Raw genomic sequence first — 17,081 nt, forward strand, 5'->3', positions numbered from 1 at the left:
TATTCCATGCGTTTTTTTTCTCGCACCCATTGACTTGCAACATGCAGCATGCTGCGATTTTTTTCTCAGTCCGATTTCGGCTGAGGAAAAAAATCGCAAATGAAAAGACACCTATTGAATAATATTGGTCCAAGTGCAATCCGATTTTTTAACGGATTGCACTCGTCCGTTTTCCTCGCAAGTGGAAATGAGCCCAAAGTGTGTGTTTGGTAGTTCCCTCAGTGTATTACTCGGCTTGAATTCTGAACTGTCTCTGTTACTACGTTTCCCATCTGGTTTTGACTTTTTGGCTCTAAGTCCAACTACGTCTTCTGTCTCACGTTTTGGATCCCGCGCTCCCGTCTGGCACCAATTTCTAACGTGTCTCTGACCATGCGCATTGCTGTGACCTCTGGTACTTTGTCTTCCTGTTTGTTGCTGACCGGCCTGCCTGACTACTCTGTTGCCGCCTAGTGGTGCTCCGCGCCTTGCACTGTGGTGCTACATGGTGAGTGCTACCTGTTTCCCCTTACATGCACCGCCTGGTGGCTGTTGCGCGCAACTGCCTTGCAGTTGTATTACATTATCACTGACCCAGGCATTTAAAGGGGATTTTGCACTTTTTTTCCTTTCTCTGGTATGGATCCGCTCCGTACTCTGGCGGACCAAGTGACTAACCTTAATCAGATGATGCAGGAGTTATCTGTGGAGCACAGGGCTTTTGTCACTTCCCAGAAGCAGGTGCAGAGGGAGATGGCTGAAACAGTTAAGATAGCCCAAGGGATATGGAGCGCCCCCAGACGCAGGGCTGTGGGGTACTCGGTACCGGGCCTCTCTGTCTCGGTCTTGTCACAGTGGCCTGGCCCGGTCCGTGACCCTGCTAAGGGGCGTCCAATTAAAGGTGGTGGTGCGTGGTGCGATGAAATAACGAGGACACAGGGTTGCAGTCTCTTTACCTCTTTACTGAAGGCTTTGTGATCCGCAATCCAGAGCACAGCTAACAGGGCTGGCTGAGACCGGCCGGTCCGAAGGCACATCCAGAGTTCCCTTTACAGGTGGAAATCAGTGCCTACCTTCTAGCGCCTGTGTGTTGTAGTACTTCCCTGCTGAGCACCACGGGATAGTCCTCACAACTGTTGTGTCTGTTTCTGGTGTTCTTTCTCACAACTCTCGTTTCTATTCTGATGCTCGTTTCTCTCCATCCCCCAGATGATATGGCTAGGACGCACCCGTATGACGGGTAGGCCTGGAGTTCTTCCGGGACCCTAGAGTCACCCCTCTCCCACAGTTGCCTCCTATGTCTGCTTAGGTGATTTAGGTGAGACAGCCAACCTATAGTTAACTGTCCTGCCGTTGGTTTGAAGGAATGCTTGGAGCCCAATACTTCCTCGGCGTTCCGGCCACTGGCTACGCGCCTCAGTAGGATGTTGCCGATCTCGGGGCACGACTCCTAGTGGTATTATCGCCTTTTTGCTGTGATCTCGTTTCTCACTTCTCCACAATAAACCTCGCTTCTTGTCCTTTCTTAAGACACCGCCGCAATGTAGTGCAGGCGCGGTTCCGTAACGATCTGTTCTGTTCGCTAGGCCTCTGTCAGGATCCCACCCCTGACAGGGACCCCCCTGAATCTTCCCAAGCAACCCCTTTTCTCAATAGGTGTTGCCTGGGCAAAACCCAGTCAGCTTCTCTCTAACTTCCTATCCAGCCCCCAGTTTTACCCAAGTGTGGGGAGTGGCCTAATACATAGAACCCTTTGCTCCCCCTGGTGGCCAGACTGTGAAGTGTACTGCGTGACTGTGATACCTGGTCAGGTGAACTCTTTTAGTGCAATCAGACGTACCATCACTCCCCTTAGTGGCAGAGTGACGTCACTGCAACGACAAGGTCTCTGGGGCGCTGCACTCCCCCCCGGGTAAATCCAGTACTCCCGGGCTGGGAAGAAAACAACAATACATGTCAGAAAAAGACATACAAAATTTTGAAATGCAATGAACAAGTAAATTTTTAACAGTGCTTCCCTTTATGGGAGGTGAGGACTCTTGAACGTTACAAACAGAAACATGTTTAAATATGTTAAATAACATACTTAAATAACTTCTATTACCCAGCTGGGTATTCTACTAAGTGCAAAGTCTGAACAATCATTTAACCTTTCCTTTAAGGGCGTATAAGCTGAACCCACTAAAGGCTTGTTATAAAACTCTGAAATATAAATAAACTTTTCGTTACTTCTCTTTTTCTAAGTGCAACATTTTCCTTTTTACTCTGATTCTTCATATGCAGGACCACCTGTCTATCTGCCCAGGCCTACTGCCTCTTTCCTTCTGTAAGCTTTTCTCATCTTGATTCACAGTATAAGATCAGTCAACCATCTCTCTATGGTTTCCAGGAGGACTCACTAACCCCTACAGGTTCACTTTTCTCTGAAATTCGGCTTTCAGTTCTTTCCTGTCCTCAGTCTTCTAATAACATTATTAAACATTCTCTATAACTATCTAACTGGCTACATATTACTTCTATGTAAAACATTATTACCATTTACTTTCGTTAAGGCAACACTATACTTTAAGTGCAACTAGTGAACGTCCCCTTTAAGAGGGAACCAAGTCTCTTTGAGGTAGCGCAACTTCTCGAGTTGCAAGTCCGTTTAAAGCAGGAACTCCTGTGCTGTTTGCAGGAACAGTCTCTTCAAAAAGAGTTCCTTTTCTTGTAAAACCAGTAGAGGGCACCTTTAATAAGGTGCGAACTATTTACAACACAGTTTGTGAACCATTCACCGTCCATGATTCAGCAGTCTTTTAAAATAGTGATGTACAGAAGAAGCAAAAACAAAAAGCAAAATAATAGGGATCCCGGGTCAACAAAGGGATCCCTTTAAGAATAACCCTGGTCGGGTATTAGCAGCAGGAACAAACAAACAAGCAGTTAACTATTTACAGTTGTTCCGGTTCTCGGGAGGTTTAGTTGTACGGCTTCCAGGGCTGCACCTGGCACATAACCCTTCTTGGCCTGGGAAGGGTGAGATCCAGGGTTACACCCAGTGCTGGACGAACGCCGTTAATCCGTCTTTCATGTATGGCTAAGTCATGCGCAGCAATGGAAGTTTGTGTAGCTTGAGCATGGGCATTCACTACAGCAGGGGCTGCGGCTGTGGTCTCAGTGGTAGTTGTGTTAGTCTGTAGGGTTGCAGTAAGATTGGTCACTGCAGCGGGGCCAGTAGCTGGGGCAGGAGCAGTCGCTGGAGTGGTGTCGGTCATCAGGGCAGGGTCGTTCTCCATACCTGCTTCAAATGCGGTCCCTCCGGTGCCGGCCTGCTCCGTGTTCGTTGGGGTCTGGAACGTTGGTTGTAGGGCCTGGTGCTGTGGTGTTGTCATCCCTGTTTGCAGCGTCTCGCTCCCCGGCAGGGCCTTGCTTTGTGGCTTCGGAGCGCTGGAACTCCTTTCTTGCTCCGGACCAGACAAGGCTGCTGACAGACGTCTGGTGAGGCCCCCGATGACGGTCTTCTTCCACCCGGCCTCAGTGCTCAGCTGTGTCTGCCGGAGTTGATCACTGAGCTCGTCCACTCCGGCCTGCAGGAAGTCAGGGCCAACAGGTGATCCCTGGCCGCGGTATCTCTCTGGGTAGCTGGGGGAGTCCTCTACTCCGACCCCACGCTCTGATCCCAGGCGGCTGGCCGTGGTGACTTCCATGTGGCTGGCTTCTTCTTTGTCCTATTCCCGCTCTCTCCTTCGTGGGCGGTTTTGTTTTCTCTATCTCCGCCCTCCATTGAGAATCAGGAGGCAGATCTCAGCTGCTGACGGACACGTCCTCACGGTGCAGAAATATTTAGACTGGGCGGCCATTGTCTTTCGTGCTCTTCAGCTTGTTTACGCCCACTTCCACGCCCTTCTTCTTCTCCTGCGCTCCTCCTGGCGCTGTAATGGCGGCGGTTTTAGCAGGAACTTTTGGCGGCAAGTGGCAATGCACAGTCTTTGCAATAAATCACGGTTCGAGGACAATTCAATCACAGTTCCAAGGCACACATGACCTGATTCCTCAGGCTTAAGTAGATCCTGTTCGTGACGCCAAGTTTGGAGCGCCCCCAGATGCAGGGCCGCAGGATACTCGGTACCAGGCCTCTCTTTCTCGGTCTTGGGGTTGTCACGGTGGCCTGACCCGGTCCATGACCCTGCTAAGGGGCGTCCAATTAAAGGTGGTGGTGCGTGGTGCGATTAAATAACGAGGACACAGGGTTGCAGTCTCTTTACCTCTTTACTGAAGGCTTCGTGATCCGCAATCCAGAGCACTGCTAACAGGGCTGGCTGAGACCAGCCGGTCCGAAGGCACATCCAGAGTTCCCTTTACAGGTGGAAATCAGTGCCTACCTTCTAGTGCCTGTGTGTTGTAGTACTTCCCTGCTGAGCACCACGGGATAGTCCTCACAACTGTTGTGTCTGTTTCTGGTGTTCTTTCTCACAACTCTCGTTTCTAGTCTGATGTTCGTTTCTCTCCGTCCCCCAGATGATTGTTGTGAATTCTGTTCTTGGGCTCCCTCCGGTGGTTATAAGTGGTAGCGCTGCTGTATGTCCTTCACAGCAGTTACCAGGTGTGTCCACTCTGGACTGGGCTATTTAGTCTGGCTTCACCCTTTAGTCAGTGCCAGTTGTCCATTGTTTCTGGAGGATTCACATGTCTTCATGGTCTCTCCTGCTTCCTGGTCTTTTCACCAAGATAAGTCCTGCTTGTTTTGCAGCCCACATTTTGTGGGCCTTATTGTTCAGTGCATTTCATGTTTTTTCTTGTCCAGCTTAATCTGTGTAAGGATTTATGCAGTCAAGCTGGAATCTCTGGAGAGGCAGATATACCCTCCATGTCTTTAGTTAGATGTGGAGTTTTTGTATTTTCTGTGGTGGATATTTCTTAGTATTTTAATACTGACCGCATAGTTCTCTGTCCTATCTTTCCTATTTTAGCTAGATTGGCCTCCTTTGCTAAATCCTGTTTTCAGCCTGTGTATGTTTTTCCTCTCCTCTCACAGTCAATATTTGTGGGGGGCTGCCTATCCTTTGGGAATTTTCTCTGAGGCGAGATAGCTTTCCCTTTTCTATCTATAGGGTTAATTAGTCCTCCGGCTGTGTCGAGGTGTCTAGGATCAGTAGGTACATCCCATGGCTACTTCTAGTTGCGGTGTTAAGTTCAGGGTCCGCGGTCAGTATAGATACCACCTTCTCCAGAGTACGTCTCATGCTGCTCCTAGGCCACCAGATCATAACAGATGATATGGCTAGGACGCACCCGTATGATGGGTAGGCCTGGAGTTCTTCCGGGACCCTAGAGTCACCCCTCTCCCACAGTTGCCTCCTATGTCTGCTTAGGTGATTTAGGTGAGACAGCCAACCTATAGTTAACTGTCCTGCCGTTGGTTTGAAGTAATGCTTGGAGCCCAATACTTCCTCGGCGTTCCGGCCACCGGCTACGCGCCTCAGTAGGATGTTGCCGATCTCTGGGCACGACTCCTACTGATATTATCGCCTTTTTGCTGTGATCTCGTTTCTCACTTCTCCACAATAAACCTCGCTTCTTGTCCTTTCTTAAGATACCGCCGCAATGTAGTGCAGGCGCGGTTCCATAACGATCTCTTCTGTTCGCTAGGCCTCTGTCAGAATTCCACCCCTGACAGGGACCCCCCTGAATCTTCCCAAGCAACCCCTTCTCTCACTAGGTGTTGCCTGGGCAAAACCCAGTCAGCTTCTCTCTAACTTCCTATCCATCCCCCAGTTTTACCCAAGTGTGAGGAGTGGCCTAATACATAGAACCCTTTGCTCCCCCTGGTGGCCAGACTGTGAAGTGTACTGCGTGACTGTGATACCTGGTCAGGTGAACTCTTTTAGTGCAATCAGACGTACCATCACTCCCATTAGTGGCAGAGTGACGTCACTGCAACGAACAGGTCTCTGGGGCGCTGCAGACTCCCTCCGTCAGTAAGTCTGTTGAGGTGACAGACGTGTCTCTGCACTCACCTGAACCTTCAGTGAAACTCCCTGACAACCTTCTCTGTTATGATCCTAATGGCAGAGGACCTCAGAGAATACAGCAAAGTCTGCAAACATAAATACCAGCTCATAGGGAAGTGGTAACTAGGCTGACCATATACCTGATCCTAGCACAAACAACTAACAGTAGCCGGGGAACGTGCCTACGTTGATCCTAGACGTCTCGCGCCAGCCGGAGAACTAACTAACCCTGTCAGGGAAAATAAGACCTCTCTTGCCTCCAGAGAAAAGACCCCAAAGTTATAGTACAAGCCCCCAACAAATAATAACGGTGAGGTAAGAAGAAAAGACAAACGTAAGAATGAACTAGATTTTAGCAAAGAGAGGCCCACTGACTAATAGCAGAAATAGTAAGATGACTTATATGGTCAGCAAAAAACCCCTGCAAAATATCCACGCTGAATATCCAAGAACCTCCAAACCGACTAACGGTGAGAGGGGAGAATATCAGCCCCCTAGAGCTTCCAGCGATATCAGGAATCACATTTTGTACAAGCTGGACAAAAATATGAACAATGCAAATAAACAAAAATAAGAAAGCAGGACTTAGCTTATCTTGCAAAGAACCAGGACCTGAAGACAGGAGCAAACAGAAATGAACTGATTACAACGATGCCAGGCACTGGACTGAGAATCCAGGAAGTTTAAATAGCAACACCCCAGGCCTAACGAAGCAGGTGAGTACCAACCTGGGAAAAGACAATCCAAGTGCCAAACCACTAGTGACCACAAGAGGGAGCCAAGAAGTATAGTTCACAACAGTACCCCCCCTTTAAGGAGGGGTCACCGAACCCTCACCAAGACCACCAGGGTGATCAGGATGAGCAGCGTGGAAGGCACGAACCAAATCGGCCGCATGAACATCAGAGGCGACCACCCAGGAATTATCCTCCTGACCATAGCCCTTCCATTTGACCAAATACTGAGCCTCCGTCTAGAGAGACGAGAATCCAAGATCTTCTCCACCACGTACTCCAACTCGCCCTCAACCAACACCGGAGCAGGAGGCTCAACAGCAGGAACCACAGGCACAACGTACCGCCGCAACAAAGACCTATGGAACACGTTGTGAATGGCAAACGACACCGGAAGATCCAAACGAAAAGAAACCGGGTTAAGAACTTCCAAAATTTTATAAGGACCAATAAAGCGAGGCTTAAACTTAGGAGAGGAAACCTTCAGAGGGACATACCGAGAAGACAACCAAACCAAATCCCCAACACGAAGTCGGGGGCCCACACCGCGGCGGCGGTTGGCAAAACCCTGAGCCTTCTCCTGTGACAACTTCAAGTTGTCCACCACATGATTCCAAATCCGCTGCAACCTATCCACCACGGAATCCACCCCAGGACAGTCAGAAGACTCAACATGACCCGAGGAGAAACGAGGATGAAAACCAGAGTTGCAGAAGAATGGCGAAACCAAAGTAGCGGAACTAGCCCGATTATTAAGGGCAAACTCAGCCAATGGCAAGAAGGTCACCCAATCATCCTGGTCCGCAGAAACAAAACATCTCAAATAAGCCTCCAGTGTTTGATTAGTTCGCTCCGTTTGACCATTAGTCTGAGGATGGAAGGCAGATGAAAACGACAAATCAATGCCCATTTTAGCACAAAAAGATCGCCAGAATCTGGACACAAACTGGGATCCTCTGTCGGACACGATATTCTCCGGAATGCCGTGTAAACGAACCACATTCTGAAAAAACAAAGGAACCAGATCGGAAGAGGAAGGCAACTTAGGCAGGGGTACCAAATGGACCATCTTGGAAAAACGATCACACACCACCCAGATGACAGACATTCCTTGAGACACCGGAAGATCAGAAATGAAATCCATGGAAATGTGTGTCCAAGGCCTCTTCGGGACGGGCAAGGGCAAAAGCAACCCGCTAGCACGAGAACAACAAGGCTTAGCCCGAGCACAAGTCCCACAGGACTGCACAAATGACCGCACATCCCGTGACAAGGAAGGCCACCAAAAGGACCTAGCCACCAAATCTCGGGTACCAAAAATTCCCGGATGCCCTGCCAACACCGAGGAATGAACCTCGGAAATGACTCTGCTGGTCCATTTATCAGGAACAAACAGTCTGTCGGGTGGACAAGAGTCAGGTCTACCAGCCTGAAATCTCTGCAACACACGTCGCAAATCAGGAGATATGGCCGACACGATTACTCCCTCTTTAAGAATACCAGCTGGCTCCGAGACTCCAGGAGAGTCAGGCACAAAACTCCTAGAAAGAGCATCAGCCTTAACATTCTTCGAACCAGGCAGGTACGAGACCACAAAGTCAAAACGAGAGAAAAACAATGACCAACGAGCCTGTCTAGGATTCAGGCGCTTAGCAGACTCGAGATACATCAGATTTTTGTGATCAGTCAAGACCACCACACGATGCTTAGCACCCTCGAGCCAATGACGCCACTCCTCAAATGCCCACTTCATGGCCAACAACTCCCGATTACCAACATCATAGTTCCGCTCAGCAGGCAAAAACTTCCTAGAGAAAAAAGCACATGGTCTCATCACAGAGCAACCAGAGCCTCTCTGCGACAAAACAGCCCCAGCACCGATCTCAGAAGCATCCACTTCAACCTGAAAGGGAAGTGTGACATCAGGCTGGCACAAAACAGGCGCCGAAGTAAACCGGCGCTTCAGCTCCTGGAAGGCCTCCACGGCTGCAGGAGACCAATTAGCCACATCAGAACCTTTCTTGGTCATATCCGTCAAAGGCTTAACAACGCTAGAAAAGTTAGCGATAAAGCGACGGTAGAAATTAGCAAACCCCAAGAACTTCTGAAGACTCTTAACAGACGTGGGTTGAGTCCAATCATGAATAGCTCGGACCTTGACTGGGTCCATCTCCACAGCAGAAGGGGAGAAAATAAAACCCAAAAAGGAAACCTTCTGCACTCCAAAGAGACACTTTGAGCCCTTCACAAACAAAGCATTATCACGCAAAACCTGAAACACCATCCTGACCTGCTTTACATGAGAATCCCAATCATCAGAAAAAAACAGAATATCATCCAGATAAACAATCATAAATTTATCCAGATACTTCCGGAAGATATCATGCATAAAGGACTGAAACACTGAAGGAGCATTAGAGAGCCCAAAGGGCATCACCAAGTACTCAAAATGACCTTCAGGCGTATTAAATGCAGTTTTCCATTCATCTCCCTGCCTAATGCGCACAAGGTTGTACGCACCCCAAAGATCTATCTTGGTGAACCACTTGGCACCCTTAATCCGAGCAAATAAATCTGACAATAGTGGCAAAGGATACTGAAACTTAACAGTGATTTTATTCAGAAGCCGATAGTCTATACAAGGTCTCAAAGACCCGTCTTTCTTGGCCACAAAAAAGAATCCCGCACCAAGAGGGGAAGAGGATGGACGAATATGCCCCTTCTCCAAAGACTCCTTGACATAAGAACGCATCGCGGCATGCTCGGGTACAGACAGATTAAATAATCGTCCCTTAGGAAATTTACTGCCAGGAATCAAATCTATAGCGCAGTCACAGTCCCTATGAGGAGGAAGAGCACTGGACCTGGACTCACTGAATACATCCTGATAGTCACACAAATACTCAGGAATTTCTGAAGGAGTAGAAGAAGCAATAGACACCGACGGAGACTTGCAATGAATTCCCTGACAACCCCAACTCGACACAGACATAGCCTTCCAATCCAAAACTGGATTATGGGTCTGTAACCATGGCAGACCCAAAACGACTAAATCATTCATTTTATGCAGAACAAGAAAACGAATCACCTCCCGATGTTCAGGAGTCATGTACATGGTCACTTGTGTCCAATACTGCGGTTTATTTTCCGCCAGTGGCGTAGCATCAATTCCTCTGAGAGGAATAGGAACGTTTAAAGGCTCCAGGACAAAACCACAGCGCTTGGCAAACGACAAGTCCATAAGACTCAGGGCAGCACCTGAATCCACAAACGCCATAACAGGGTAGGAAGACAATGAGCAAATTAAAGTCACAGACAAAATAAATTTAGGCTGCAAATTACCAATGGTGACAGGACTGACAACTTTGGTTAGGCGTTTAGAGCATGCTGATATAACATGTGTAGAATCACCACAGTAAAAACACAACCCATTCTGACGTCTATGATTTTGTCGTTCGGTTCTAGTCAGGATTCTATCACATTTCATTGAGACAGGTGTCCGTTCAGACAACACCGCGAGAGGATTAGCGGATTTGCGCTCCCGCAAACGCCGATCAATCTGAATAGCCAGCGCCATAGAATCATTCAGACTTGTAGGAATTGTGAAACCCACCATCACATTCTTAATGGCTTCAGAAAGGCCATTTCTGAAATTTGCGGCCAGAGCACATTCATTCCATTGAGTAAGCACGGACCATTTCCGAAATTTTTGGCAATACACCTCAGCTTCGTCCTGGCCCTGAGAGATAGCCAGTAGAGCTTTTTATGCCTGAATTTCAAGATTAGGCTCCTCATAAAGCAATCCGAGCGCCAGAAAAAACGCATCAACATCCGCCAATGCCGGATCTCCTGGCGCCAACAAGAAAGCCCAATCCTGAGGGTCGCCACGCAAGAAGGAGATAACAATTTTAACTCGCTGAGCTGAATCTCCAGACGAACGAGGTTTCAAAGATAGAAACAATTTACAATTATTCCTAAAATTCCTAAATTTAAATCGATCTCCAGAGAACAGCTCAGGAATAGGTATCTTATGCTCTGACATAGGACTGCTAACAACAAAATCCTGAATGCTCTGCACTCGTGCAGCAAGCTGATCCACACTAGTAATCAAGGTCTGAACATTCATGTCTGCAGCAAAGCTTCAAGCCACTCAGAGATAAAGGGGAGGAAAAAAAAAACAAAAAAAAAACTCAGAACTTCTTTTCTTTTAATCCCACTTCTGCAATGCATTAACTATTCACTGGCCTGGCATACTGTTATGATCCTAATGGCAGAGGACCTCAGAGAATACAGCAAAGTCTGCAAACATAAATACCAGCTCATAGGGAAGTGGTAACTAGGCTGACCATATACCTGATCCTAGCACAAACAACTAACAGTAGCCGGGGAACGTGCCTACGTTGATCCTAGACGTCTCGCGCCAGCCGGAGAACTAACTAACCCTGTCAGGGAAAATAAGACCTCTCTTGCCTCCAGAGAAAAGACCCCAAAGTTATAGTACAAGCCCCCAACAAATAATAACGGTGAGGTAAGAAGAAAAGACAAACGTAAGAATGAACTAGATTTTAGCAAAGAGAGGCCCACTGACTAATAGCAGAAATAGTAAGATGACTTATATGGTCAGCAAAAAACCCCTGCAAAATATCCACGCTGAATATCCAAGAACCCCCAAACCGACTAACGGTGAGAGGGGAGAATATCAGCCCCCTAGAGCTTCCAGCGATATCAGGAATCACATTTTGTACAAGCTGGACAAAAATATGAACAATGCAAATAAACAAAAATAAGAAAGCAGGACTTAGCTTATCTTGCAAAGAACCAGGACCTGAAGACAGGAGCAAACAGAAATGAACTGATTACAACGATGCCAGGCACTGGACTGAGAATCCAGGAAGTTTAAATAGCAACACCCCAGGCCTAACGAAGCAGGTGAGTACCAACCTGGGAAAAGACAATCCAAGTGCCAAACCACTAGTGACCACAAGAGGGAGCCAAGAATTATAGTTCACAACACTTCTCTGGCCAGAAGTTCCTCATGTTCAGGGAGGGTTGCAAACTACTATTTTCCCTTAGACCTCGATCTTCAGGGGATGAGAGTCAGTGGGTGGGGATAATTATATCTTTATTGAGGGAGGGTCCACAGTCTTGGGCTTTTTCCTTACCCACTACCGCCCCTGAGGGAATGTCTGTGGACAGGTTCATTGAGGCTCTGTGCCTCACCTATGATGAATCAGACTGGCTTATGGTTCTTGTTGTGAATTCCGTTCTGGAGCTCCCTCCTGTGGTTGCTAATGGTATTTTTGTGGGTTCTGCCCTTGGGCTCCCTCTGGTGGTTTCGAGTGGAACTGCTGCTCCTTTAGGTAGCTGTAGCAGCTGCCTTCACTGATCGCCTTGCCTGGGTTTGTTATTTAAACCTGCTCTAGGCTTTAGTTCATGCCAGCTGTCAATGTCTTAGGTTGGATTTGGTTCTCTCCTTGGATTTCTCATATGGCCTGTCCTTGTCAGCAAAAGATACGTTTTTGCTAGTTCTTGTTTGTCCATTTGCTTTCGACTCTATTGCTTTGCAAATATTTCTCTTTTTGTCCAGCTTGTCACTATGTCATATTCAAGCTAGCTGGAAGCTCTGGGGAAGCAGATTTGCCCCTCCACACCGTGAGTCGGTGTGGAGTTCATTTTTGTAAACTCTGCGTGGATTTTGTAGTTTTTTAATACTGACCGCACAGTATCCTTTTCTCTCTGTCTATCAAGTTTAGTATTGGCCTCCTTTGCTGAAATCTGATTTCATTTCTGTGTACGTCATTTCCCTCTCCACTCACAGTCAATATTTGTGGGGGGCTATCTTTCCTTTTGGGGTTTTCTCTGAGGCAAGATAGCTTTCAATTTCCTTCTTTAGGGGTAATTAGTTCGTAGGCTGTGAAGAGGTGTATAGGGAGAGTCAGGAACATCCCACGGCTATTACTAGTGTTGTTGTTAGGATTAGGGACTGCGGTCAGTAGAGTTACCACCTCCTCAGAGCTCGTTCCATGTTGCGTTTTAGCCACCAGGTCATATCAGTGTGGCCTCTTAACCACCAGGTCATAACAGTACAGCTGGCCCACAATGTGTTAAATGCATCTCAAAAGAGGGAAAAGAAAGTTCTGAGTCATTTTTTTTTCCTTTGTAGCTTGTTTTGTCTTTTTTTTACCCTTAATCTCTGGGTGGTTCAGGATTTTGGTGCTGATATGGAGGTTCAGGGTCTGTCTTTGCGCGTGGATCAACTCGCTGCAAGGGTACAGAGTATCCAAGATTATGTTGTTCAGACTCCGGTATTAGAGCCTAGAATTCCTATTCCTGATTTATTTTCTGGGGATAGATCTAAATTTTTGAACTTTAAAAATAATTGCAGATTGTTTTTTGCTCTGAGACCCCGTTCCTCTGGTGACCCCATTCAGCAGGTGAAGATTGTTATTTCTTTGCTGCGTGGCGACCCGCAGGACTGGGCATTCTCCCTTGAGCCAGGAAATCCTGCATTGCTCAATATTGACGCATTTTTTCAAGCGCTCGGATTGCTGTATGACGAGCCTAATTCTGTGGATCAGGCAGAAAAAACTTTGCTGGCTCTGTGTCAGGGTCAGGAAGCAGCAGAAGTATACTGCCAGAAATTTAGAAAGTGGTCTGTGCTCACAAAATGGAATGAGTATGCCCTGGCAGTGATTTTCAGAAAGGGTCTTTCTGAAGCCCTTAAAGATGTTATGGTGGGGTTTCTTACGCCTGCTGGTCTGAATGAGTCAATGTCTTTGGCCATTCAGATTGATCGGCGCCTGCGCGAGCGCAAGGTCGTGCACCATATGGCAGTGTCCTCTGAGCAGAGGCCTGAGCCTATGCAACGTGATAGGATTTTGACTAGAGCAGAAAGGCAGAAATTCAGACGTCAGAATGGCCTGTGTTTTTACTGTGGTGATTCTGCTCATGCTATTTCTGATTGCCCTAAGCGTACTAAGAGGGTCCCTAGGTCTGTTACCATTAGTACTGTACAGCCTAAATTTCTTTTGTCTGTTACCCTGATTTGCTCATTGTCGTCCTTTTTTGTTATGGCATTTGTGGATTCTGGCGCTGCCCTGAACTTAATGGACTTAGAATTTGCCAAGCGCTGTGGTTTTTCCTTGGAGCCTTTGCAGAGCCCTATTCCCTTAAGGGGGATTGATGCTACGCCATTGGCCAAAAATAAACCTCAGTACTGGACACAGTTAACCATGTACATGGCTCCAGCACATAAAGAAAATATTCGCTTTTTGGTGTTGCATAATTTGCATGATGTTGTTGGGCTGGGTTTTCCATGGTTACAGGTACATAATCCAGTGCTGGATTGGAGATCTATGTCTGTAACTGGTTGGGGTTGTCAGGGGATACATAGTGATATTCCTTTGATGTCCATTTCCTCGTCCCCTTCTTCTGAAGTTCCTGAGTTTTTGTCGGATTTCCAGGATATATTTGATGAGCCCAAGTCCAGTTCCCTGCCTCCTCATAGGGACTGCGATTGTGCCATTAATTTGATTCCTGGCTGTAAGTTCCCTAAGGGCCGACTTTTCAATCTGTCTGTGCCAGAGCATGCCGCTATGCGGAGTTATATAAAGGAGTCCTTGGAGAAGGGGCATATTCGCCCGTCTTCGTCACCGTTGGGAGCGGGATTTTTTTTTGTTGCCAAGAAGGATGGCTCCTTGAGACCCTGTATAGATTATTGCCTTCTCAATAAGATCACGGTCAAATTCCAGTACCCTTTACCTTTACTTTCTGATTTGTTTGCTCGGATTAAGGGTGCCAGTTGGTTTACTAAAATCGACCTTCGAGGGGTGTATAATCTCGTGCGTATTAAACAAGGTGATGAATGGAAAACAGCATTTAATACGCCTGAAGGCCATTTTGAATATCTTGTGATGCCATTCGGGCTCTCTAATGCTCCATCGGTATTTCAGTCCTTTATGCATGATATCTTCCGGAATTATCTGGATAAATTCATGATTGTGTATTTGGATGATATTTTGTTTTTTTTCCAATGATTGGGAGTCTCATGTGAAGCAGGTTAGGATGGTGTTTCAGGTCCTTCGTGCTAATGCGTTGTTTGTGAAGGGGTCTAAGTGCCTCTTTGGAGTTCAGAAGGTTTCGTTTTTGGGTTTCATTTTTTCTCCCTCGGCTATTGAAATGGACCCTGATAAAGTCCAGGCCATTCATGATTGGACTCAACCCACATCTGTAAAGAGCCTTCAAACATTTTTGGGCTTTGCTAATTTTTATCGTCGCTTTATTGCTAATTTTTCTAGGTGGTGAGGGTTCATCCTCGTTTTTCTTCAGGACAGCTTGAGCCTTCTGACTGTCCTGGTGTGGATTCTGTGGTGGACAGGTTGCAGCAAATTTGGACTCATGTGGTGGACAATTTGACGTTGTCTCAGGAAAAGGCTCAGCGTTTTGCTAACCGTCGTCGGTGTGTTGGTCCCCGGCTTCGTGTTGGGGATCTGGTCTGGTTGTCTTCTCGTCATGTTCCTTTGAAGGTTTCTTCCCCTAAGTTCAAGCCTCGCTTTATTGGGCCTTATAAGATTTCTGAAATTATCAATCCGGTGTCTTTTCGTTTGGCCCTTCCAGCTTCTTTTTCCATTCATAATGTGTTCCATAGATCCTTGTTGCGGAGATATGTGGTACCTATGGTTCCCTCCGTTGATCCTCCTGCTCTGGTGTTGGTTGAGGGGGAATTAGAATATGTGGTGGAGAAGATTTTGGATTCTCGTTTTTCGAGGCGGAAGCTTCAGTATCTGGTCAAGTGAAGGGTTATGGCCAGGAGGATAATTCTTGGGTTTTTGCCTCCGATGTTCATGCTGCCGATTTGGTTCGTGCTTTCCATTTGGCTCGTCCTGATCGGCCTGGGAGCTCTGGTGAGGGTTCGGTGACCCCTCCTCAAGGGGGGGATACTGTTGTGAATTCCGTTCTGGAGCTCCCTCCTGTGGTTGCTAATGGTATTTTTGTGGGTTCTGCCCTTGGGCTCCCTCTGGTGGTTTCGAGTGGAACTGCTGCTCCTTTAGGTAGCTGTAGCAGCTGCCTTCACTGATCGCCTTGCCTGGGTTTGTTATTTAAACCTGCTCTAGGCTTTAGTTCATGCCAGCTGTCAATGTCTTAGGTTGGATTTGGTTCTCTCCTTGGATTTCTCATATGGCCTGTCCTTGTCAGCAAAAGATAAGTTTTTGCTAGTTCTTGTTTGTCCATTTGCTTTGGACTCTATTGCTTTGCAAATATTTCTCTTTTTGTCCAGCTTGTCACTATGTCATATTCAAGCTAGCTGGAAGCTCTGGGGAAGCAGATTTGCCCCTCCACACTGTGAGTCGGTGTGGAGTTCATTTTTGTAAACTCTGCGTGGATTTTGTAGTTTTTTAATACTGACCGCACAGTATCCTTTTCTCTCTGTCTATCAAGTTTAGTATTGGCCTCCTTTGCTGAAATCTGATTTCATTTCTGTGTATGTCATTTCCCTCTCCACTCACAGTCAATATTTGTGGGGGGCTATCTTTCCTTTTGGGGTTTTCTCTGAGGCAAGATAGCTTTCAATTTCCTTCTTTAGGGGTAGTTAGTTCTTAGGCTGTGAAGAGGTGTCTAGGGAGAGTCAGGAACATCCCACGGCTATTACTAGTGTTGTTGTTAGGATTAGGGACTGCGGTCAGTAGAGTTACCACCTCCTCAGAGCTCATTCCATGTTGCGTTTTAGCCACCAGGTCATATCAGTGTGGCCTCTTAACCACCAGGTCATAACAGGTTCTATCTCAAGGGAAGCTTTCTGCCCAATGGTACTGTTCGGAGTTTTGGCGATGGTCCCCAGAGGTGTCCTGGAAGGACACAGCACTCAGGTTTCAGCTCCAGAGGGGACTGTTTGATCATTTAAAGGACGCTCTGGGTCGCCATCCTCCTCCCAGATCTCTGGAAGAGGCCAAGACTCAGGATGTTTGCATGGATCGGAGGTTGCAGGAGAGAGGAGTCATGCATCGGGAGGCTTCTTTCCTTCCGGTTAAGCCGGAACCCTCACAACCTTCTGAGCTCATGGAAGTAGAGGCCATCAACATCAAGGAGAAGGAGAGGAGATGTCGATGAGAGGGTAAACTTTGTTTTTACTGCAGTGCCCCAGGGCATTGGAAGAAGGACTGTCCCTCCTCTCCTCTTACTCCCAAGGTGTCAGGAAGCGCCTAAGTCTGGGCAACTACCGAGGAGGTTGCCCACACTCACAGGTACAGGTACACACTCACAATCTTCCTCATTCTAGTGGTAAAATGGTCATTTGGGTGGTGGTGGACATATTTAGCAAGCAAGTGCATTTTGTACCTTTTAACAGGTCTGCCTAATGCAGAGACATTAGCTAAAT

At 47.3% G+C, this 17,081-nt stretch overlaps 1 long non-coding RNA gene across 1 annotated transcript in view; it reads left to right on the forward strand.

The window, feature by feature from the left end:
- LOC143767723 (uncharacterized) overlaps window positions 1–17,081 on the forward strand; it is a 53,414-nt gene that overhangs the window by 11,513 nt on the left and 24,820 nt on the right. The gene's annotated exons all lie outside the window — the stretch shown is intronic.

The sequence above is a fragment of the Ranitomeya variabilis genome, chromosome 4 (assembly GCF_051348905.1).
Source record: "Ranitomeya variabilis isolate aRanVar5 chromosome 4, aRanVar5.hap1, whole genome shotgun sequence".
Taxonomy (NCBI): domain Eukaryota; kingdom Metazoa; phylum Chordata; class Amphibia; order Anura; family Dendrobatidae; genus Ranitomeya; species Ranitomeya variabilis.